The sequence below is a fragment of the Peromyscus leucopus genome, chromosome 4 (assembly GCF_004664715.2).
Source record: "Peromyscus leucopus breed LL Stock chromosome 4, UCI_PerLeu_2.1, whole genome shotgun sequence".
NCBI classification, from domain to species: Eukaryota; Metazoa; Chordata; class Mammalia; order Rodentia; family Cricetidae; genus Peromyscus; species Peromyscus leucopus.
Genome location: NC_051066.1, coordinates 36125207 through 36148401, shown reverse-complemented (window position 1 = coordinate 36148401; position 23195 = coordinate 36125207). Strand labels below are relative to the sequence as shown.

Genomic DNA, 23195 nt, shown 5'->3' with positions numbered 1-23195 from the left:
GGGACGGAGCCACCGGAGCCAGGGAGCCGCGGGGGGCGCCCGGCCGTCGCCAGGTCCCGGCTCGGCGCGCTCCGGGCAGCTCGTGCCCCGGAGCCCCGCGCCCTCCCCGCCAGCGCCGCGCACTTACTTTCCAGCTCAGGCGGAGGTCATCGTCGCTCCAGGAACCAGGGACATCCGCGCCGAAGGGTCGCCGCTGCGGCACCGGAGCAAACTGGCCGAAGTGCGGCAACCGCGCCGCTGCCCGCCCCTCCCTCCCCACCCGCCCCCTCCCCCGAAGAGGCTCTCCCACCACCCTGGTGGCGGCGGCAGCTCGCCTTTACCCCGTGCCCATAGTGCCGCCGCCGCCGCGGCCAGCGTCCACGCGCACCCAGCCCCGGAGCCACTCAGACTGCTCGGAGGCCGCCGCCCCGCCGCCAGCCCGCCCGCCCGCCCGGCCAGTGCCGGCACCCGGGAACGTCAGCACGCCGCCGTCCCCAGACAGGCTGCGCGCCCGCCCCATTGGGCGGAAGGAGAGGGCCGGCCCTCCCCATTGGCCCGGCCCTCATATTGAACGAGCCAATGGGAGCTGCGGTTTCAGGTCGCCATGGAGACCGATGCTGTTAAGAGCGAGAGGGCCAGGAGAAGGTGGGGAGTGAAGATGAAGGTGTCTGTGGCCTCCGGCGCGGGAGGGGGTGGGGGGAAGGAGTATTAGGGGATTCCCGAGCTAGCGCTCTGAAATCGGGCGGGTCTTGCTTTTGACTACTGCCAAGACTGTGCATGGTAGGGCTTGTCCCTGGCGTCAAAGGCAGAAACCACTGAGCCCCTGGACTTCGGCTTAGCATTGAGAGCTCAGGAGTGGGCGGTTCATTTTTCCTGCACCTGGGGAGCCTGCAAGGCTATGCCCTTTGACCTTTGACATCCGTGCAGCCTGGTGAGTTCCACTCCATTCCTTAAATCTCTGCTTTTTCCTGATGTCACAGGGCCACTTGAATTCTTCCAACCACTCCCCCTTCCCTGAGTCGAGTTTTTTTTTTTTTTTTGGTTCTTCAAGCCTATGACCCCTCCCAAGGGAAACAGGATTTCTTGCGCGTGGTATTTTGGTAAGGAAACTGGATGGGATCGACCCACAGCAGAATGAGTTCTATGCTTCCCAAAGCAGCAAGTCCCAGATCTCTGCTCCCCCCTCCCTCTTGTCCTGTGTGCTTTCTGCACTGAGCGTAGCAGGTGCACGCTCTTTCCAGTATTTCACGGGCTGGAGCAGTGCCAGAATCAATCCCGATGATTTTTGCAAAAGAAAAGAAGAAATAGGTTGCAAATGATGGATTTTTAATTTCTGACTACTTTCCAGATTATCTCTGAACTTGATAAAGAAATGATGAATTGGGACATGGAATCGGTACTCACGCAAAATCCTGACCTTTAGTAATGAGTGCTCTACTTTCATTTAAGTCATTTTGTGCTAGTTTGCTTGTACTAATTATTTTTGATGAGCGATGTTCATAATTAGATACTACCCATTAATCTGGAACTTATAGACACGATACTACTTTTAAACATATGTTTAAAAGATCCTCACTCTAGCACATAGCCACTGATATATTCATCTCCCTACTTTTGGTGACTTTGTTATTTCCATAATATCCTCTTTAGTTAAAAAAAATTATGTTTATGCTACTTCCTCTCAAAATAAGGGACTATATTAATTTTTTTCTCATATTGTGCGGGGGGGGGGGAAGCTGATAGGAAGTTTGAAATTGCAACTATTTTGTTGAAGGAAGCCGATGACTGTGTATGCAAGCTGTATGTATCTACCTTACATTCTGAATTATAAGTGGATGTTTTGTTTTGCTGTTGGTTTTTGCATTATAAAATATATCCTAAGAAATGTTAATATGGCACCTTGCTTGGGGGAAAAAATCTCCGTGGTACTTACTGTAAACTTGGATTTAATTGACAGTCCTATGCAGGGTTGAACTGTGGAACAAAAATGAGTAAATGTGAATATATCACTTAAATATTTTAGAATTAGGGTGGAGGCAGCAAGCAGTAAGGTTGGAGATATCTCATGGCTTGTTATTAGGAAAATTGGCTGCTTTTGAGGTTTTTTTTTTGTTTGTTTTGTTGTTGTTTGCTTAATATGTGTTTGATCATAGGAGAATAGAAAAAGGTAGAATCTGAAGGTTGATAAATAAGACATTTTAAATGTCTAGTCAAGATACCAATTTTTAAAAAAATTTTAAGGAATGAATGGAAGTTTTGCCTAATCAAAAGCAAAAATGGGTGTCTCACTTTTTTCCTTTGTAGAAAGAAGGAAAAAAGAACCAATTTTATTTCTACCCTAATAATCATTTTCTTTTGTATTTTTCTCAAAACATGTATCCGACAAGTATTTTCATATTGTTTTGATGTGTGTAATTTACATGTCATTTTCATTGTCAGTGATTAAAATCTGGCTGAAACCCAGCAGGAATAATGAATGTCCCTAAATCAGTTGTCATTCAACATTATTTTTTTTTCTTGTTATATTTAGTGGAAAAAAATTTTGAACTTTTATTGCTAAGCATTGCTGGTTAAAGCTAAGAAAACCCTTTGTTCCACTAAAAGTTGATGCTACTCAGAACCTACCTGGCTCCTACATTCCTTTCGCCCTCAGGGTGGTGATAACCTAGGAGCCTTCTAGAGAGCCCCTCTTACATCTGCCTCATTCTGATAGCAAGTCTGCACTGTACTGAGAATCCCTCCATTCTGCAAGGGATCCTACATAGGACTCCATCCACTCTGGGGATTTAGCAAGAGGCCCTTCAACTCACCTTTCTTAAACCCCAGTCTCAATTTTCACACCTTTGCCTCCATCAGCCCCTATTGAGAAGTGCCCTGACCCTCTGTTAGGCTCATACTCCAGCTGTGCTAATTAAACAGGATTTTTCTCTGTCCTTGGTGTCTTCTCAGATTCCCTTCTATACCCTCTCCTCCCAAGTTTCTCTCTTAGCCTCCCAAATATCTGGCCTTTAATGGAACTGTTTTTGCTTATCCCCCCTCTTTATCTGCTGGCCTTTCCTTTCACCAAGAAGCAGTACTGATGGGAGAGCACTTTTTCATCCCAGATGCTTTGACCCTTGAAATTGTTCTGAAGATGGTTCTGTCTGTCCACAAAATCGCGGCTCATTTGGCTGACTAAGTTCTCTCATATAACAATGTCTTTTGGACCGAGAGTGGGGTACAGCACTTGGGTACCAGAGGTGGTGGGGTCAGAAATTTATCCTCATCTTTGTGTACATGGCAAGTTTCAGGCCAACCTTGATTACATGAGGCTCTGTCTCAAAACAAACAAACAAAAATACAACTTTGCTTAAAACTTGGCAGGATTTGTTATCACTTGGGAAGGGAGTTTATATGTATATGTATATGTGTGTGTATATGTATGTATGTATATATATATATATATATATACAGTTTTTTTAAGTTTTTAATTTTTATGTGAATAAATTTATTCACTAGAAGACTGTCATATTCAAAGTCTTCTCACATTTAAAATGAGAAACACGAGGCAATAAGAGCTTCAGTAAACTGACCAATGTTACATCATCAATAAGCAATAAATCATGGCTATCCCTGACATGCTGATTATAGGGCTTAATTATTTTTTAAAATATGTTTTGTTTAAAACAATTTTTCAATTTAAATATATTTTGGTCATATTCTTCCCCTCCCTCAAGTCATTCCAAATCCTCTCCTCCTCCCTACCTACCCAACTTTCTTGAAAAACCAATACAACAAAACCCTCCCAAACCAATGAAACACCCCCCAAAAACCAAACCAAACCAACAGACAAAAGCCCTGTAACCAAATAAAAGCATACAAAAATACTGTGGAGTCTGTTATATGTGGTCAACAACTCCTGGACATGAGATCTGCCCTGAAGTGCTTGATATACCCAGTGTCACTCCATTGGAGAAAACTGATTTTCCTGCTCCCAGCAGGTATAAGTGACAATTCATTTGTTATCTTTATCCTAGTGGCTAGGTTTTCATTCATTCATTCATTTTTAAAAAAATATAACAGAATAAAATATAGTAAGATAAAACAAAAACTATCACAACTTGGGCAAGACAAACCAACAGAAGGAAAAGAGCCCAAGAGAAGGCACAAGAATCAGAGACCCCCTGCCCCACTCTGAACACTCAGGAATCCCAGAAAAACATAGTTGCCATGGTTGGAAGTCAGCTTCCTGTAAGGATGTGGGAAGACCTACCTACCTTGGGTGGGATCTGCCCCATTTCTGGGGCTGGACCCTGGATGAAATGGAAAGGGGAGATGAGCATCCCTTATGTTCTCTGCTCCCTGACTGGGTGTCATGGCAGCTGTGTGGAGCACCTGCTGCTGTGACTTCCCTGTGTTTGGGCAATAACCTGAGACTGTGCGCCTGAGTCACCCCTTCCCCCTCAGTTGCTTGTGTCAGGTATTTTATAACAGCAATAGAAAGGGAGCTGAGACATCCCCAATTCCAGGCTCTCCTAGGGGAGGGAACCTTTGTCAGCTAGCCTGAGGAGCCATAGAAATGCAAATGGCCTATTTGAGCAGAAGGAGCTGTGTGCAAACCGTCTAGGTCTGGCTGCTGGGTAGCCTTGGTGGAAAGAGGGGGCCTCTACTTAGGCTGATGGTGGACAAGGTTTACAAAGAATGAAGAGGTTGGGTGATACCCCAGGTTCAGAAGTAAACAGCAGAACACCAAGGAACTCTCCAGCCCCAGTGCAGAAAGTTGACCTGGCCCTTGCCAAGGCTGGGAAGATGGCAGTACTCTACGGGGTTTACCGTTTTCATGTTAGCTCAAGATGATTAGTGAAAAATTTCCTTTTGAAATATGGACATAGAAAGGAAGGACTAGAAGATGTCTCTCTCCAATATCTCTACAGTAGGTAGAAGCAGTGAAAACAAACTAAAAATACCCCAGCGCTGGTAGCTTCTATCATTGAAGAGGCCTGTTTACACACAAGCAGGCAGGTGGTGAATGAGGAAAAGCATGGCAGTGCTGAGCCCCGGGACAATGGTTATGGTTCAGAAATAGCTCAGGCGGTTCAGGATCGGCTATGCCTCACCTTCAGCCACATTGTCTGAAGCACGCAAGTCCTTCACCACCCTAAAGACCCAACCCAGTTTCCAAACCCTGTCCCCAACCACCAATCTCAGGCTGCCCTCTGCCTTCATATTATTGTGGCACTTGACATTTTACCTCCTGGTGTAGTTGTTTCTGTGCGAACATTCTCCCCAAGAGGATATGTTCCCTGGCATGTCCAAGACTATCCCTTGGAGTGCCTGGAGCCCCAGAAGTATGCCGCACAGTAAGAGAAGCATGTGTTCATTAATCATTATAGTCCTTACAGGAAGCTGATTTCCAGCTATGACAGATAGGAATCAGTAATGTCGGGAGGTAATTAGAAAAAGATGAAATTAAATATTCAATGTGGAAAATGAGAATCTGTGCAGAGTAGAGATTTCTCCTTTGTAGCCTTCAAAGACAGCAAAGCCCTGGAAACATGGGAACATTAGTGGAAACATGCATGAAAAGAAATGGATTTGTGTGCCTTCTTCACAATGAAGGCTGTAGAACTCTGTTTACAGGGAAAGCGATTGGAATGCAACTTTGCCAAGATGTTTGAATAAGAGTCACTTAAATTTTGTCTTCAGATGAAGCTCCAAAGTGATGCTGTCTCTCAAAACAAGATAAGATCATTAGAACTGAATAATTTCACAAAAATCAGAAAGCCGTCAGACATTTGGTATGTGTAACAGACATCTGTTGTGTGTGATGATCATCCTTCCTAGACCTATCCCCACAGCCTTTGAAGCAGACAGCCCTGCATGACTCATGAGCCTTTGTCCCCTCCTGGAAACAACCTTATGGAGTCCTAATTTAAGGTAGCCCAGCCACTGGCTGTTTACCTGTGACTGTAATGGCATCAGCCAGAGTATTCTGGAAATGCAGAACTTAGGCAGCAAGCAAGCTGCCTTGGCCCTGATGTTACCTCAGCTGCTATTGAAGGACACCCCCATTTGTTACCTCAAAATACCACTTTGGGGCTGGAGAGCTAGCTCAGTGGTTAAGAGCATTTACTGCTCTCACAGAGGACCTGAGTTCAGTTCCCAGCACCCATGTCTAACAGGTAAACCACACACAGTAACTCCAGCTCCAAGGGGTCAGACCTCTGGTCCCTGCAAGCACCGGAACTCACATACACATTCCAGCTCTGCTCCTGACATACACACACAGCCCTGCCTCTCCTGGAACTCGATTTATAGATCAGGCTGGCCTCGAACTCACAGAGATCTACTTGCTTCTGCCTCTCGAGTGCTGGAATTGAAGGCATGTGCCATCATGCCTGACTCCAATTCAATTCAATTCAATTCAATTCTTCTTCTTCTTCTTCTCCTCCTCCTCCTCCTCCTCCTCCTCCTCCTCCTCCTCCTCCTCCAAGCCACTTGAATATGAGCCTTCTGGTTCTGTGAGCAATGGCAGGGAGACCCAGTTCAACTGAGGCACCAGCAAACTAAGGTCCTCCTTTCCCATTAGAGACCTTCATGTAGGCAGCTAAACAAAAACGAACATGCCAGACTTCTGAGATGGATCAGCAGTGAGGGTACCTGCTACCAAGTCTGATGACCTGACTTCAGTGCTTCAAACTCACAGTGGGAGGAGGGACCCGATTCCTGGAAGGAATTCTTCTGACCTCTGCACTTGTGCCGTGACATGAAATGGTAATAAATAGGATATATATATATTAAAATACTCAAAGAAAAAAATGCGAAACAAAGATGCTGTGTCTAGCAAGACTGTCCTTCTAAACTGATTTCGACCATCCCCATAGATGGCCCTATATTGAGAATGTACTAATGCAACCCACAGAGCAACTAGCTTTGTGTGACATCAGAGCAAGAAAGGACAATCAGACAAGGACAGTCAGACAAGGGCAGGGAACCACTCAGCAGTCCGCTTTGGAAAGCAGAGTGCTGAAGTTTGGATCTGGACTATTGCCCCCAAGCCCCCTCTGTTACGGTCTGTTCCCAGAGGGCCATTGTTGCCCGGTGGTGGTCACATGCCTTTGAAGGGGGTCATAGAGTTGTGGAGCTCCAGTCTTCTAACTTTCCTAGCTTCCTGGCCTCCTCCTGTGCTCCCCACCATGACGCTGGCCCAGGCCCCAAGGCAATGGGGCCAGACCACTGTGGACTAAAAACATGAGCCAAAAAAAATTTTTTTTTCTCTTTAGAAGCTGATGATGTTAAATATTCATTGTGGCAACTGAAAGTTGATTAACATATAGCTCTTTACTCAGTGTCATCCTGGGATATCAAATGATCATTAACCATGAAGTGATTACAGATGATTACTAAATAGGAATTTGCTGTTACAAAAGGCTCTTTGAAGGTTTTTCCTAAAGTAAATAATCAGAAAATAAGACCCCCTTATATTCCTAACTCTAGGGCTCTCTCTCTCTCTCTGCTTCATCCGGATGAGAGTCTGAGAAGGGAGGAGTCAGTCAGTCACAAGCAAGAGCTCTCTCCACCCTGTCTTCTGACATGGGTCCTAGCTCTTACTCTCTCCCCAGGCCACCATTTCCTCTGCACACCTGCTCTCCCGACTTGGTCCTCCCAGGGCCCCTCCCTGTGAAGCTTGTCACAGCTTTGCACACCTGTGAAGGTGGACAGGGAGAATGAATGAACAGCATTGCCAGTACACGGCACTGGCATAGACCAGGAGTCAGAAACTGCCCTGCTTTCCTATAGGTCGGTACATTTTTTAAATGGCGGGGGTGGGGTGGGGTGGGGATGCGGGGGGTCAGTGAATGGATGCAGAAAAGCCAGTGATAAGAAGAACACATCCATTTGTAATAAACTGCTCAGTAAATTAGCAGTAGAAGGGAACTCCCTTCATTTCATAAGGAACATGTGTGAAAACCCATGGCCAACGCTGTGTTTATGATGAAAGACTAACTGGGTGCCCCTAAAACTGAGACACAGTATGTGCATCTCATCTTGAAAGCAAAGAAAAAAGGACTTAGTAACTGAATCAGAGAACCGAACAAGGACATTCACAGGCTTCCTTACTGTTGAGCACTGTGCTGAACATTCTACCCAGTGTAATGAGGAGGGAATAACAAGATCCAAAAATGGAAAAGGAAAGAAAGTAAAGCTACCTTCCTTTGTTCGCATATGCCATGGTCCTGTCTATAAAAGATCCTAAGGAATACACATGCATGTGCTAGAACGAATCAACAAAAATCAACAAAATCAACAGAAAATTCCACTCACAACATTATTATTCACAACAATAAAAATGCAATATTTGTGCAAACATTTTCAAAGTCAATTTGAATCTATAGATTCAATATGATCCCTGTCAAAATCCCAGCAAGCATTGTTGTAGCAATTGATCATCTTAAAATGGAAACACAAGAGAAACAAGACTCCCAAAACCAATTTCTGTGGAAAGAACAGAGTAATTACAATATTTAATTGTAAATCTTACTATAAAGCTGCAACAATAAATCCAATATTGGCATGATGCCCTGTAGATCGATGGGAAAGCAGGTCCAAAAATTAGCCCTTACCTTGTGGTCAGTTCCTTTCAACAAAGATGCCAAGGCAGATCAACGGGGAGAGTCTTTTCAAGAAATGCTGTTGAAATGATGATATTGACTGTCATCCATATGCACAGCAATGAGCCCAATTCTTAACTCACACTGGACAGAAAAAATGCAATATCCACCACACACCTACATGTGAGAGCTGGGGATTGTAAGGTTTCCAAGAGGAGAGTAGAAAATCTTTGTGACCTTGATTTTGGCAAAACTTCCCTGGTTATGTCTCCAAAATCATGAGCTATAAAAAAAAGAAGTTAATAAATTAGGTTTTATCAAAATGGCATCACTTTCCCTTCAGAAGACCGCAACAGGCCAGTAAGAATGTAAAGACAAATGCAGGACTGTGGGAGGGGTGGGCACATGGGAAAAAAAAAAATAAGCCAAGCAACTCAACTGGAAAATGGGGAGGCAGAGGCTGGAGAGATGGTCCAGTGGTTAGAGCACTGACTGCTCTTGTGGAGGACCCGTTTGCTTTCCAGCACTGGTATGAGGGAGCTCACAACTGTCTGTGACTCCAGCTCCAGGTGATGTGACAAATCAGGTTCTGAGGGCACAGGCACCGGGACACAATGCAAAGACAAACACACACACTTAAAGATAAAATCATCATTTTAAGTAGGAAGTATTTTAATAAACATATCACTAGTCCAGTATTCAAGTGACCAGTAAGCACATGAAGATATTCTCAGCATCAGGAAAATCATAATTAAAACCACAATGGAGTACCGGAGAGTGGTTATAAACTCCTAATTAGAAAGTAAAATGGCAAAACTATTTTGAAAAATGATGTGATGGTTTCTTAAATACATAAATGTAAGTTTATCATGTGACCTTTCAATTCTACTTTGGGAAAATCTATGTTATATAAGCATATGCATGAAAAATAATAATAGAAATTACTAGAGTGAAAATCTGGAAATAACCCAAGGATCCCTCAAATGATTATTGGCATAGTAGAATACTATTCTGCTATAAAAAGTATGAACTATGGATACATGCTAGATGGATAAACCTCTAAAACATGTTAAGAGGAAGCAAAGCCATGTAGAAAGGACACATGTGGTATGATGTCTATTACATAAAACTTCCACAAAGTTTAAAATCTATCATCAGTGATTACCCTTGGCCTGGTATGGAAGGACTGAGCAGGTTATGAGTGAAGGTTTTCTAGGGAGAGAAATATACCCAAACTGGAGAGTGATGATGTCTGTACAATGTATTTTTCTTTAAAAAAAAAAAAAACCTATATAGTTATAATGGATACATTTTTGTTGAATAAAATTATGACTCAATAAAGCTATTACAAATAAAACCTTCTCAATAATGACAAACACAACTTTAAAACTCCCTTATATGAACACAGTAAATCTGGAAGTAATTTTGTCATGATTGAAAAGCCTCCAAATGACATTTCACGGGATTTAGGTCTCATTTATTAAACATTAAAAAATACCAAAGAAAACTGATTCACATCAGGAAATCCAGGAATTTACTAGAGAAAAATATTAAACTACAAACATTGCATAATTGGTGAATGGAATTTAAATTTTGGCATCTTCATGGGGAATATGAAGCCAATATTGTAACTTTTCCATGTCTGCTTCTGTTTTAGCTGTTTATGTTCATTAAAGCAGGTATGGGAGAGAAGCTAATCTTGGGTTGAGAACCCTCCTGTTACCTAATCTCCTACCAAGATTTACAAGATAATGGTCTCTATCACAATGTCTCCCTAAAGTTTCTGTGAATTATCAACATTATTATACTTATCAATAATATATATTTTCCTATGTGTTTATTTTTCTATATTTGTACTTTCCAATATATATAATAGTAGGATGACATTAGCTTTAAAGAATTTACAGTAAGTGCTTTAGAAGTCATGTTGTTGTGTTTGATAACGGGCTTGTGTGGTGGGGCATGTTTGGTGTTCTAGCTTGCTTCTTGTTGCTGTGATAAAACACTAACCAAAATCAGCTTGGTGAGACAAGAGTTTATTTCATCTTAAAAGTTACAGTTTATTATCTAGAGAAGGTAAGGCAAGAATTCGAGGTAGGTGCTTGAAGCAGAAATCATGGAGGAGTACTGCTTCCTGGCTTGCTCCTTCTAGCTTGCTCAGCACCCTTCTTATAAGCCCAGGCTTACCTGCTTAGCGATGGCACCTCCCACAGTGATCTATACCCTCCCACATTTATTACCAATTAAGAAAATGACTCACAGACACAGACACAAGTCAATCTGATCTAGGCATTTTTCATTTGAGGTTCCCTCTTCCTAGGTGACTGTGGGTTCTATCAAGGTGATAGCTGAAGTTAACTAGGACATTTAAACACCTCAGCTTTATTGGAATATCTGTAGATAAACTTTTATTTTCCTGTTTTCATTTTCTAAGGTTTTTTTTTTCTAATTTTCTCTTTTGTGAGTCCCAAGAACTTGAGATAAGTCTCTAGTAAACTAAACTTTGATCTTACTCTTTTGCTTTCTGTTTGTCTTAATGAATGCTGAGATCTCCTGCCCTCACAGAGTCCCAGGTGAATCTCCAGTTCACCCATCACTCACCATTACAGTGCATGTTCCCTCCTGAGGACAGTCAAGGTGCCTGCGGTGCTGCTAGGGAAAGTGGTCGTCTTTGGATCCATCCTCATGTTGTAAATGTGAAACAGGAACAACAAAAATACACAATGAAGTAAACCAGAAGATTTCTGCACAGAAGAGAGATGACAAAAGAGAGACCCTGACCCCACACAAAATTAGTGCATTTATGGCCAAATAGAAATCCTCATTTTAGGAATTCTCCTAGGAGCCCTGGCATTGCCTCTTCCTGTAAGTGGCCTGAGGTGATTTGTAAAGATGGTCACTACTCTCTTGACCCAGAAAATCCTACAAAATCATGCAAATCAAGAGATTCAAATCTTCCTGTTCACTTTAAGAACACACAAGAAACTGCCCAGGCTATCAAGGGCACCATATCCGAAAAGCCACCAAGGATCTAAAAGATGTCACTTTAAAGGAGCAATGTGTGTCGTTCCAGAGGTATAATGGTGGAGTGGGTAGGTGCACCCAGGCCAAACAGCTGGACACAGGGCCAGTGGCCTAAAAAGAGTGCTGAATTTTGGCCGCACATGCTTAAAAATGCAGAGAGTAATGCTGAACTGAAGGGGTTAGATGTGGGTTCTTTAGTCATTGAACACATCCAGTGAACACAGCACTGAAGATGCCCGACGAATTTACAGAGCTCGTGGCGGGATTGACCCATACACGTGATTCCCCAGCCATGTTGAAAAGGAACAAACTGTTCGAAAGCTAGAAGGGGAGGTTGCTCAGAAGAAAAAGGTATCCCAGAAGCAGCTGAAGGAACAAAAACCTATGGCATGGGAATAAATTCGGCACAAATTAAATGCAGATAAAAGTAAAAATAAATAAACAAATCCTCAAAATCCTGTTTCCAATGACTTAGTGTGTGGCTTTGGAAAAGTCATCTACCGTTTGCCCGGCCTCTGTCACCTGTCCATGGAACGAGTCTCTCTAAACCGCCCCATTTCTTCTAAGCGTTAGTTACTAACTTTGCAGCGTTGTGTGACGTCTGAACTTCAGCACAAGGATGCTACTGAACTTGAGGGGTTAAGGCTCAGGTCCCACTTCACACCCATAGGTTTCCTCCTCCTGCTGTGGGTCTGCAGCGGGCTTGACCACAGCTCGCCTCTGCTTGGAAAGGCACACTGGTCTAATCAGCTTGCTCAACTTCTCCTCGATCTCCTTTTTGCATTAAGAAGGACCGGTCTTGTCAGTCTTATTGTAGGAATGCACCATGGTTGTCTTGGTCACATATGCTTACATCAGATATTCTAATTTGATATTATTCGATTATTTGGTTTTTTAAATTACACAGCTTCGGGACTAGGAGGAACGTTAGAGACTATAAATTAAAACTGCCCAAATAACCAGTACCTCAGACTTTCCGCCCAATCTTTTTGAACTCGCTGATGGATGAAATAAATATTAGTGATGTTCCTGTTCGCTGCATGTTTATAGATGTCTGATTAAGTTTTCTGAGACTAAAATAGTATAAAATCTGAAATGTTTGTAAGAACTGAATTATTGGAGATGGCTCATCCCTGTTACCCCAGCACTTTGGAACAGTGTGTCAGGTGTGTCAGGTGGCAACTTTGAGACCAGCCTAGGCCTACGTAGATAGATGCTATCTTTAAAAAAAAAATAAAAAGAAGGAAGAAATGAAGAACAACGTTAGAAAACAATTATGCAAAGATCCTAAGAACTCTCCTCCATGTATCACTAAATGACTACTCTGTGGATGCTTCTACACATCGGCTCTAGAGAGGAGAATAAATTGTTACTTTTTATATTTGGTCTTCAGATTATTTTTGTGTTCTAGAAATTGAGTTGTAACTTAGAGTACTTGTGTGCTTAAAGCTGCTAAGTTGTGTTTTACATGCCTGGTGAAGAGCACCAAACCCCAAGCCAGGCAGTCTGGCTACGTCCCGGCGGGCTAGTCTCGCTTTTTGGGATCTCAGACAAAGCATTTCATCTTTCTGACCCTGTATTTACTGATCTTTAAGTGGATTGGTCAGACTAAAACCATTTCTGGGCCCAGGTTAATTAGTGTGTCAAATGAAATACTGCATGACCTGACCCTAACTGTGTGGTTTTGGCTTTAGCAAGCATGCTGATCACGTTACTATAGCCTTCAAGTCTATTTTCACTTTGTTTTCCATTTTCTGCATAAGCTCTCTTCATCTAAACTCCTTCCTTTTTCCTTTGTCCAAGATATACCTGACACGTTTGCCTGTGTCCTGCCCTCCTTTCTGTAACTCTGTGGCCTTATCCTTACACAGGAGTATGGTTACTCCAAACAAAACAGGGGCTGGACAGATGGCTCAGGAGTTAAGAGTACTTGCTGCTCTTGCAGAGTACCCAAGTTTTCTTCTAGGCACCCGTGTCAGGTGGCCCACATCTGTCCAGAGCTCCAGCTTCAAGAGGTCTGACACCCTCTTCTGGCCACTGTGTGCAGCACATGCACACAGCGGCACACACGTATACACATAAACGAAAACAATGAAAATAAAATTTTGTGGGGTCCCACCTCTAGACAAAAAACTATAGGCAACTAGTTATGCAGAGAAAGGGAGAAGTAGTTCCCCCTAACTGGTTATCCAAGGCAAAGTAGTCAACTCTAAAAAATATAAACACAAACAGCAAAACAAAACATACTCAGCAGGTTGTATTTATATATAATGTATATAACAATAATAAAGAAAAATTTATCAATTTGAGAGTGGATGGGCACACTCTGAAGGGTGTGAAGGAGGGAATCTGAGAGAAGAAGGGAGAAAGTATTATAACTAAATTTTATTTATTTATTTATTTATTTATTTATTTATTTTTATTTTTTGGTTTTTCAAGACAGGGTTTCTCTGTGTAACTGCACTGGCTGTCCTGGAACTCTCTTTGCAGACCGGACTGGCCACGAACTCACAGAGATTCACCTGCATCTGCCTCCCAAGTGCTGGGATTAAAGGCATATGCCGCCAGTGCCTGGCATAATAACTAATCTTTAGTAAAGCAAAACTGCACTAAAATTCGTGAGCAAAGTTGGACAAGCCTATAATTCCCAGCACTGTGGAGGGCTGAGGCAAGAGACACTTAAGTTTGAGGCCAATCTGTACGTAGTCACTATGTCATAGTGAGTTATGGATAGCCTATGCTACACAGAGAGACCCCATCTCAAAAAATAAAAACAGAGAAATAGAAAGAAAGAGAGAGAGAGAGAGAGAGAGAGAGAGAGAGAGAGAGAGAGAGAGAGAGAGAGAGAGAGAGAGAGGAAGAAAGAAAAGGAAACTACCAGGGGTTAACAGAGGGAAAGTGCCCTGCCAGTTTCCTGTTCAGACACCCTCACCGGAGAAGCATGTTCCTTCTGAGTGGGCAGAGGCTGGTTATGTGGGCCATGGAGGAGACAGCCTGGGGTTGCCTCCCTCATGTCCTTCCACAGTTGAATCAGCTTGGATCTGTTTCCTCACCTGCAAAGGGGAAGAAATCATCACCCAAACATCACTGTAGAGATTAAGTGAGGCTTGTGTAGATCCTCACAGGACAGTGATGGCTTTGGTGCCGGTGAAGAAGATGGAGCTGGAGTGAGGGAGCAGCCTGGAGCAGAGGATGCTGTGCTAGCTCTGGGGCCTCTGAAACAGCCCCCTGTGCCCTACCTTCTGCTGTTTCTCCCCATGTCCCTACCCTGGGGTGTACATATTGGGTCAAACTCTGAAGGAGGAAATTAGCATGATTTGTGGGTGATGTCCTTTTCATTTAATTTGAAGCTACCTACAGCAAAATTTTCTCGCAAGTAACTTTTTTTTTTGGTTTTGTTTTCTACCATGCTTCCTAACTGGCATGCCATAATTATTATGCTCTAAGACATTAAAGGGGATAAAAGGCCCTGGAACAGTCCTTAGACAGCCATTTTATCTATCATTCCATTTGAAAAGCAGCGCACACAAAAATTTTTCTTAGCAAATGTTAATTGATGAAAACATTTCTGCACTAACATCTGAGGAAAGCAATATGTTCTTAGCTCTTTCAAAGCATAAAATAATCTAGCCACTCAGGAGAAAGCCAGTTATTTACTTTCTATACAACCTTTGTTTTTTACACCAAGGCTCTTTCATTCTCCATCAAAGCAAGTTTTTAAAAGCTGTCCCCCACCCCCACACACTGCTTTTTTTTTTTTTAATAAGGGAAAGCCAGCTGAATTATTTAGTAAGGTGCCAAGTGGGCACAAAGACTACTTTCCACTTCAATATTTAAACACATGGGGGTTTTCAGGGTAGTATTTACACACTTTCTAAAGTGTGCCATTATACCTAATGTTCTAAAGAATGAGCAAAACAAGTCACACACACACAAAGCACAGGAAAAGACTAGTCACTGACTAGTGTACCAGAGTTCTTTAGTTATTTATAGAATTATAATGTTGCGTGAACCTGCATCACGGGAGATCCTAAATCTGGATACATCAAGGAGAAGTTCACTTTTGTCAAACTCTCCCAGATGGAAACAAAGAAAAGAGTAAACACTATGATAAAGGGTCAGTTAGTACATAGACTTTATCATATAAATATTCTCTTGAAGCTGTAAAAAGAAATCCTACATCTCAACAAATGGAGAAATTAAAATTCCCAGGCTCTAAGATGCCATAAAACAATGACATCATGAGGTTTGTAGGCAAATAGATGGATCTAGAAAAAAATCATCCTGAATGAGGTAACCCAGACTCAGAAAGACAAATATGGTATGTACTCACTCATAGGAAGATGCTAGATGTGGAACAAGGATGACTGGACTGCTACTCACATCACCAGTGAGGCTACCTGGAAAACGGGACCCTAAAAAAAGACACGGAGAAATGGATGAGATCTACATGAACAGCCTGGTCATGAGTGGGAACAATGAAGGGCGACGGTCGAGGGAAAGAGAGTGGGAGATCCTAGCTGGATCATGAAAAGAGAGGGAGAACAAGGAATAGGAGACCATGGTAAATGAAGACCACATGAGAAGGTGAGAAGGGGAGGAAGCAGAGAGCTAGGGAGGCCCACGGAGATCCACAAAGATACCCCCGCAAAAGACTGCTGGCAATGGTCGCGAGACGGCTGGAACTGACCTACTCTGGTGATGGGATGGCCAGACACCCTGATAGTTGTGCCATAAACCCCATCCAAGGACTGAGGAATCTGAATGCAGACATCCACGGCTGGGCCCCTGGTGGAGCACTGGGAGTCTAATTAGTGAGAAAGAAGAGGGTTTATATGAGCGAGAATTGTTGAAGCCAAGGTTGGATAAAGCACCGGGACAAATAACCAAATGAATGGAAGCACAGGATCTATGAACCAAAGGCTGAGGGGCCCCCAACTGGATCAGGCCCCTGAATGCGTGAGACAGTCATTTGGCTTGATCTGTTTGGGAGGCAGCTGTGCATTGGTGCTGGGTCCTGGGCTCGTTGCATGAGTTGGCTGTTTGAATCCTGGGACTTATGCAGGGACACTTGGCTCGGTCTGGGAGGGGGGGAATGGACCTGCCTGGACTGAGTCTACCAGGTCGACCCCGGTCCTCAGGGGAGACCTTGATCTGGAGGAGGTGGGAATGGGGGGTGGGCTGGGGGGAGGGGGAGGAAGAGGGGGAGAACAGGGGAATCTGTGGCTATTATGTTGAACTGAATGGTGTTGTAAAATAATAATAAAAAAATGAATTGAAAAAAAAACAGATCTGCATATTTTTATTCAAATATAAATGTAAGGGGGAGACATACTGCATAATAATAGTAAAAACAAGACTCCACAGAGACAACTTACTGTAACGTATTGCCCAATCATTTAATTAAAGAAGTATCTTTTTATTTTATTTATTTATTTTTGATTTTTTTAAGACCAGGTTAGCCTTGAACTCAGTGATCCTCCTGCCTCTGCCTCCTGAGTGCTGGGATTACAGGCATGTGTCATTATGCCTGGCAAGTATCATTTATATGCCTGAGAAGTATCATTTATATTAACATTTTTGATGTGATGCTCAGTTAAGACATGCTATTGCAGCCGGTCCTGAGGCTCTACAAGTTTCTTTCATTCTGATGGCTGTTTAGATTTTTCATCTTTCACATTGGTGCATTGGCAGCTCTGGAAATAAAAAACCCATTTCCACAGCCCCAGAGGAGCCATGCCGACAATCTCCTTGGTGTGTTCAAACACAGGACTGTATGTGACCTCACTGGAACTATACTACTACCTCAAGATTTTGCTTTACAGGAGAAGAGGATAAGGGCCTAAAGAGTCATATAAACATGATCAAAGGACATTAGACATGTTTGGGAATTCTGCAATAAGACCCATTATTTTGTATAATTAATATACACAAATGAAAAACTATTTTGCTTGGGTTCTCTATGAAGTCAGTGGACTCTGTTCACACAGCCTAGACAGGCGGTTCTCATTGGATGTGTTGTACTTCTAAGACTCTTTATTCCTCTAAAGATTGACAGAACTGACTAATGTAATTATCTGGGCCTGAAATGTCCTCTTTGAACTTCTAAATAATTGAGTAATTAATTGAACAGATATTAGGCTAGTCAGATTTCTAGTCTTTCCAGAGTCCCTTTTGGTAATTTGTGTCATCTAGGCATTTATACATTTCATTCATGTTGCCAAATTTCTTGACACGAGTGTTTATATTTGGTAGTTGTGTGGTTTACCTTGAGTTATTTTACTTTTTTGGTTGATATTTGTGCTTATTGCTAAAGTGAGCTTTTTTAGCTCATTCATGGTTGGTCTTGCTATGTTTGGTTTGACAGTCTCTACCTTTTGTAGTGTTTATGTAACTTACCTTTAACATATATATCAGTATTGTTGCAGTTAACCCTGTATCTTACTTTTTAAAAACATATCACCTGCTTATTCTTTTTCTTTACTTTTTATTTCTCTTTTGAATTGAGCACCTTTATCCTATTTTATCTCTATTTTAAGAGATTCAGAATTACACTCTTGGTGGTTCCTTTATAATTTGTAATTTAATTTCTCTCAGTCTACAATAATATCTACCATAACTAATCTTTATCTACATATGATGTATCAATATATAATTTTCTTTGTAATATTATTTCCTCTTGAATAACTTTTAAAAAACATTTTCTATGGTACAGGTCTTTTGAAACAATTCATGTTTGTCTTTTTTAACATTTTATGATTTTAAATTACATATGTGCTCATATGGATGTGTACACATGAGTGCAGATGCCCAAGGCAGCCAGAGGCTTGCCCTGTGCCTGGAGGTGGAGCTACACCTGGTTATAAAGCTGCCTGGCTGGGGATTGGGAAGAGAACTTGGATCCTCTGTGAGAGTGGTGCTCTCCTAACCTCCAAGCCTCTCTCCAGCGCCTGGGTAGTAGTTCTTTTGGTGCACTTTACATAGTTTTTCTTTCACTACTCTTTTTTTTTTCAATCTTCCATCTCATCTGATGAAATTCCCATTTCACAGACTATAGTTTTTATCTCTTAAAAACTTCAACAATTCTTTATCTTTCTTTTCTCATTGTGTTAGTATTTTTTAAATCTTGGGAAGTTACAGCACTCATTACAACTGCTTTCAAGTTCTCTAGAAAGAATCTTAATGCTTTTTCTATTTTCTGATTTTTATCCAGTATATTGGTCAATATTTTCTGATTCTTGGTGGTTTTAGTGCTTTTTGAATTCATAAAAGACATCCAGAATGTTATGTTTTTTGAATGTCTAGATATTTGTTGTTATTGTTGTTGTTTTTATTTTTTGGAGACAAGGTTTCTTTGTGTATCCCTGACTTTCCTGGAACTCACTTGTAGACCAGGCTGGCCTCAAACTCACAAAGATTTGCCTGCTTCTGCGTTACAAGTTCTGAGATTAAAGGGATACACCACCAACACCTGGCAAGAAAATTCTGCCTATTTGAATAGCTGAAGTTTTTCTTTTTCTTTTTTAAAGATTTTATTTTATATGCATTAGTGTTTTGTCTGTGTGGTGGTGTTGGATCCCCTGGAATTATAATTATTGACAGTTGTGAGCTGCCATGTGGGTGCTGGGAACTGAATCCGGGTCCTCTGGAAGAGCAGCCAGTGCTCTTAAGCACTGAGCCACCTCTCCAGCCCCTTATTCTTTTTATTTTTATCTTCCATGTATATCTACATATTATGTGTATGCCTGTTGTCCACGGTGGTCAGAAGAGGGTGCTGGATCCCCTATTACAGATGATTGTGAGCAGCCTTGTGTGAGCTGGGAATTGAATCCTGGTCCTCTAGAGGACTAGTCAACCCTTCTAACTGCTGAGCCATCTCCAGTCTCCTCCACATTCTTTGTAATTAGTGTTGGTCCTGCCTCTAATCAGTGTTGACACTTATGGATAAAACTGTGGTTTGCTTTTAGATTTGATAGGATTCGCTGCCTGAGTAGTTTTTATTTTACTGAATGCTAGCCTTTTGAGTAAGGCGTAAACTTCTGGGGTCTCTGCTGATTGGGTGTGGTGAATAACAAAAACTTGCCATGCTGACCAGTAAGAAATCAAATAGTTCCCATCTCCATATAAACTCAAATAACTGCTCACCCCAGGGGGCACGTACTGTTTTCTTGATATACACAACTCCCAGAATTCAGCAAAGGCTCATAAAGACCCATATGTAGGTAGTGAATAGATCGAGTATATGTGTATGTGGTAATGAAGGAAAGGGAGAAGAAACGAGCAGGAGAAGTAGAAGGGACAGAAGGAGAGGAAGTGGGAAGGAAGGGCAGGGGGAAGGAAGGTCCGCAAACCGAGTCCCAGAGCTGATGCTCTGCCTTGCTCTCCGCTAATAAACGTTTGCTTCACAATTTCTGTCCTTAACCCTCTCTGCTCATCTCTGCCTCCTCAAGTCTATTAGGATTTGAAAACGACTTCTCTGTTGCAGGGTCTAGACCTTCTCACTGCAGAAATCCACGGCATCATGATTCACCCAGCTTGTTTCTTTCTCTTCAGTGACTAGGCATGTTCTCTCAGGTCACCAGTGTGTGATAACATGGGTTCATATTGTGTGTGCACACGCACGTGCATGTGTGCTCTCACACACACACAGCTAGGTGTTTACAGTGGAAGGGTTACATTGGTCCTTGATGTTCCATTGTGTCTAAAATCAGAAACCTGCTTAAATTCTCAATAGTGTCTTCACTGCCTTCATCTGTCTGAAAGTCACTCCAGCAGTTCACAGTTGTGAGCATATAAATGAGTGTCCATAGACAGTTTTGCTTCCTTTTTGAAGATTCTTTTCTTCTGCTGGTTTCTAGACTATCATACTAATATGATCTCTTTTGCCATTTCTTTTACAAATCCTTTTCAGCTCACCATCCTTTACCTGGGAATTATATCTTGGAATTTTTCAAGGCTTAACTGTAAGTAAGCTGTAAGTACACTTTCTTTTTATTTCATAGTCTCTCCTAAGAAATGCTACCCATAATACCCATAATGTCAGCCAGGGCCAGCAAACCTCTGTCCTGTCCTGCTCCTGCCTCAGCACATGTCTCTAAGGAGATTCAAAAGCAAGGTCACGAAATAACGGGACCCTCTCTGCTTCCCCGACACCTCCTTCCAAAATTCATCCTCCTCGAGGGCTTTGTTTCAATTAGCTGTTAGTGTCTTGCCCTTACATGGCTTGGATCCGGGGACCCTGACTTGGGAAGCTGATGGAATGAAATGATAAACACATAGAGAAGCTGTGACCAGGTGTGTAGCTAGAGTTTTTCTGGTCCTGCCTGGCCCACAGTCAGGACAAATCTCTCTAACCCGCCAGTCCCACAGCAGCTCAGACCCAACCAAGTAAACACACAGAGACTTTGGAGAATTTCTCTCCAGCTCCCGCCAAGCCCGTCAGCCCACTTATAAAATAAACACACAGACGCTTATATTATTTAAACTGTTTGGCCTAATGGCTCAGGCTTCTAGCTATCTAGTTCTTACACCTTAAATTAATCTATTTCTATAAATCTATACCTTGCCACGTGGCTCGTGGCTTACCGGCATCTTCACATGCTGCTTGTCATGGCGGTGGCTGGCAGTGTCTCCCTCCTCAGTCTTCCACTTCCCAGAATTCTCTCAATTCTCTTCTCTGTTAGTCCCACCTATACTTCCTGCCTGGCCACTGGCCAATCAGTGTTTTATTTATTGACCAATCAGAGCAATTTGACATACAGACCATCCCACAGAACAGGTGACCTAGGCTCTCGGATGGAGAAGCTGCAGCACCCAGAAGTTCAGAGTGTTTATTAAATACCATTGAACGGTAAGGCAGGGTTATTGTATACAACTGGCCAAGGAGGTGGGATTATTACATACAGATAAACAAGGAGGCAGGGTTATTATATACAGCTGGACAAGGAGGTGGGATTATTACATACAGATAAACAAGGAGGCAGAGTTATTATATACATCTGGACAAGGAGGTGGGATTATTACATACAGATAAACAAAGATGCAGGGTTATTGTATACAGATGGACAAGGAGGTGGGGTTATTACATACAGATAAACAAAGATGCAGGGTTATTGTATACAGCTGGACAAGGAGGTGGGGTTATTACATACAGATAAACAAGGAGGCAGGGTTATTATATACAGCTGGACAAAGAGGTGGGATTATTACATACAGATAAACAAGGAGGCAGGGTTATTGTATACAGATGGACAAGGAGGTAGGGTTATTACATCCAGATAAACAAGGAGGCAAAGTTATTGTAAACAGCTGGATAAGGAGACCAGTTTAGCTAATCTAAGCAGGAGCAGTCTCTGTAGGTAGTGGACTTCAGACGGTATACATCTGGAGGGAGAAAGCGGTGGATATTTGCTGTAGACACTGTCAGCATTCCCATCTGGACCCAAGGAAGGCTTTGTCAGCCCTCTGAGCATTACCCAAGGCAGCTTTGCCCATCCCATGGCTCCGAGGCATTGGTCCTTGACATTGTGGTGCCCCTGTCAACAACGCAGGTTCACTCAGGACTCTACTGGCTCCCTACATCCCTCCTTCCTTATTTCTTAAATGTTCAGGATACAGCATCACATTTAAGTCTAGGGGAGTTCACTGCAGTGTTGGACATTGGACTGTAAGGATGACAGGAAGGAAGATCCTAGCAGCCTCTGTACCCAACAGAAACACATGAGGATGGTTAGCAAGGTCAAGGGATTGATAAAGTTGCAGGAAGGATGTTCACTCGGCATTAACAAGAGCATAAGCTTATGCTTTTCTGGGATATGTAAGATTGGGCACATCCATGTGATCATTATCGTGGGTCCAAATATCCAGAGGGTGGGTCCTAACTATTTCCCCAATTGTCCCATCTAAATCACAAGGCAGTAACCACCCGGAATAATTTAACAGAGCCCACTGGGACTCCAGGAGGTTAGAGAAATGCACCCCACCCCATGGGAGACTGGGAGACCAGCTCCAACCTGCTCCCACCTATCGAAGGGTTCTTGGGTGGAGGAGAGGGGAATGAGAAAATATCAGATAGATAGATAGTCCTTATTGAGGAGAAAGATAGAGACACAGGATAGCTTCAGGAGGGCCTGAGTCAATACCCACCAGCCCAGAGCCTTATTCAAAGGGGCTTTTTATAATATGCCAAGGGGAGAGGCAAAAACCCTCCCCCTTGTAAGATCAAAGCACACCATACAGCCAAGTGTAGACCCTTTCAAACACCTGGTTAATATGCCTGTGGCCAAATGTCTCCGTACGCAGCCCTGCTGAGTAAAGCAAGCTCGGATTCTCTGACCATGAGTAAGGTCTCACTAGATAGCCTCTGTGGGCTTCCATGTTACCCCCCCCCCCATCAACAAAATAAGACAAAACCAAAACAAAGATTGAGAGACTCGGTATAAACAGATATGGGAGCATGTGACCAAACCACTGGGTGAAAAGCTTAGGCTAGGAGACATCTCTCTCAGCTGCTTCTACCAGCACGGATACACTTACAAACACACCAGAAAAATGGCTGCTGGATTATTTGCATTGGGTTCTTAAAACCAAACCAAACCAACC

At 42.7% G+C, this 23195-nt stretch overlaps 2 protein-coding genes and 1 pseudogene across 13 annotated transcripts in view; 2 read left to right on the top strand and 1 right to left on the bottom strand.

Annotated features, from left to right (window-relative positions):
* Nucleotides 1-405, bottom strand: part of Pkp4 (plakophilin 4) — a 222237-nt gene extending 221832 nt beyond the window's left edge. For 4 of the 11 annotated variants that reach the window (XM_028872009.2, XM_028872303.2, XM_037204803.1 and 1 more), the window contains exon 1: nucleotides 128-209. The gene's annotated coding sequence lies outside the window, so the exon portion shown is untranslated. Of the gene's footprint in view, nucleotides 1-127 lie in introns of all 11 variants that reach the window. The other 7 variants (XM_028872151.2, XM_028872377.2, XM_028872859.2 and 4 more) reach the window with 5 other exon arrangements.
* A 45-nt stretch (nucleotides 406-450) lies between these two features.
* The window catches only part of Ccdc148 (coiled-coil domain containing 148), a 273207-nt gene continuing 250462 nt past the window's right edge, over nucleotides 451-23195 (top strand). The window contains exons 1-2 of one of the 2 annotated variants that reach the window (XM_037204799.1): nucleotides 451-910; nucleotides 20506-20568. The gene's annotated coding sequence lies outside the window, so the exon portion shown is untranslated. The remainder of the gene's footprint in view (nucleotides 911-20505; nucleotides 20569-23195) is intronic. The other variant, XM_037204800.1, reaches the window with a different exon arrangement.
* Nucleotides 584-13918, top strand: LOC114702214 (annotated as a pseudogene).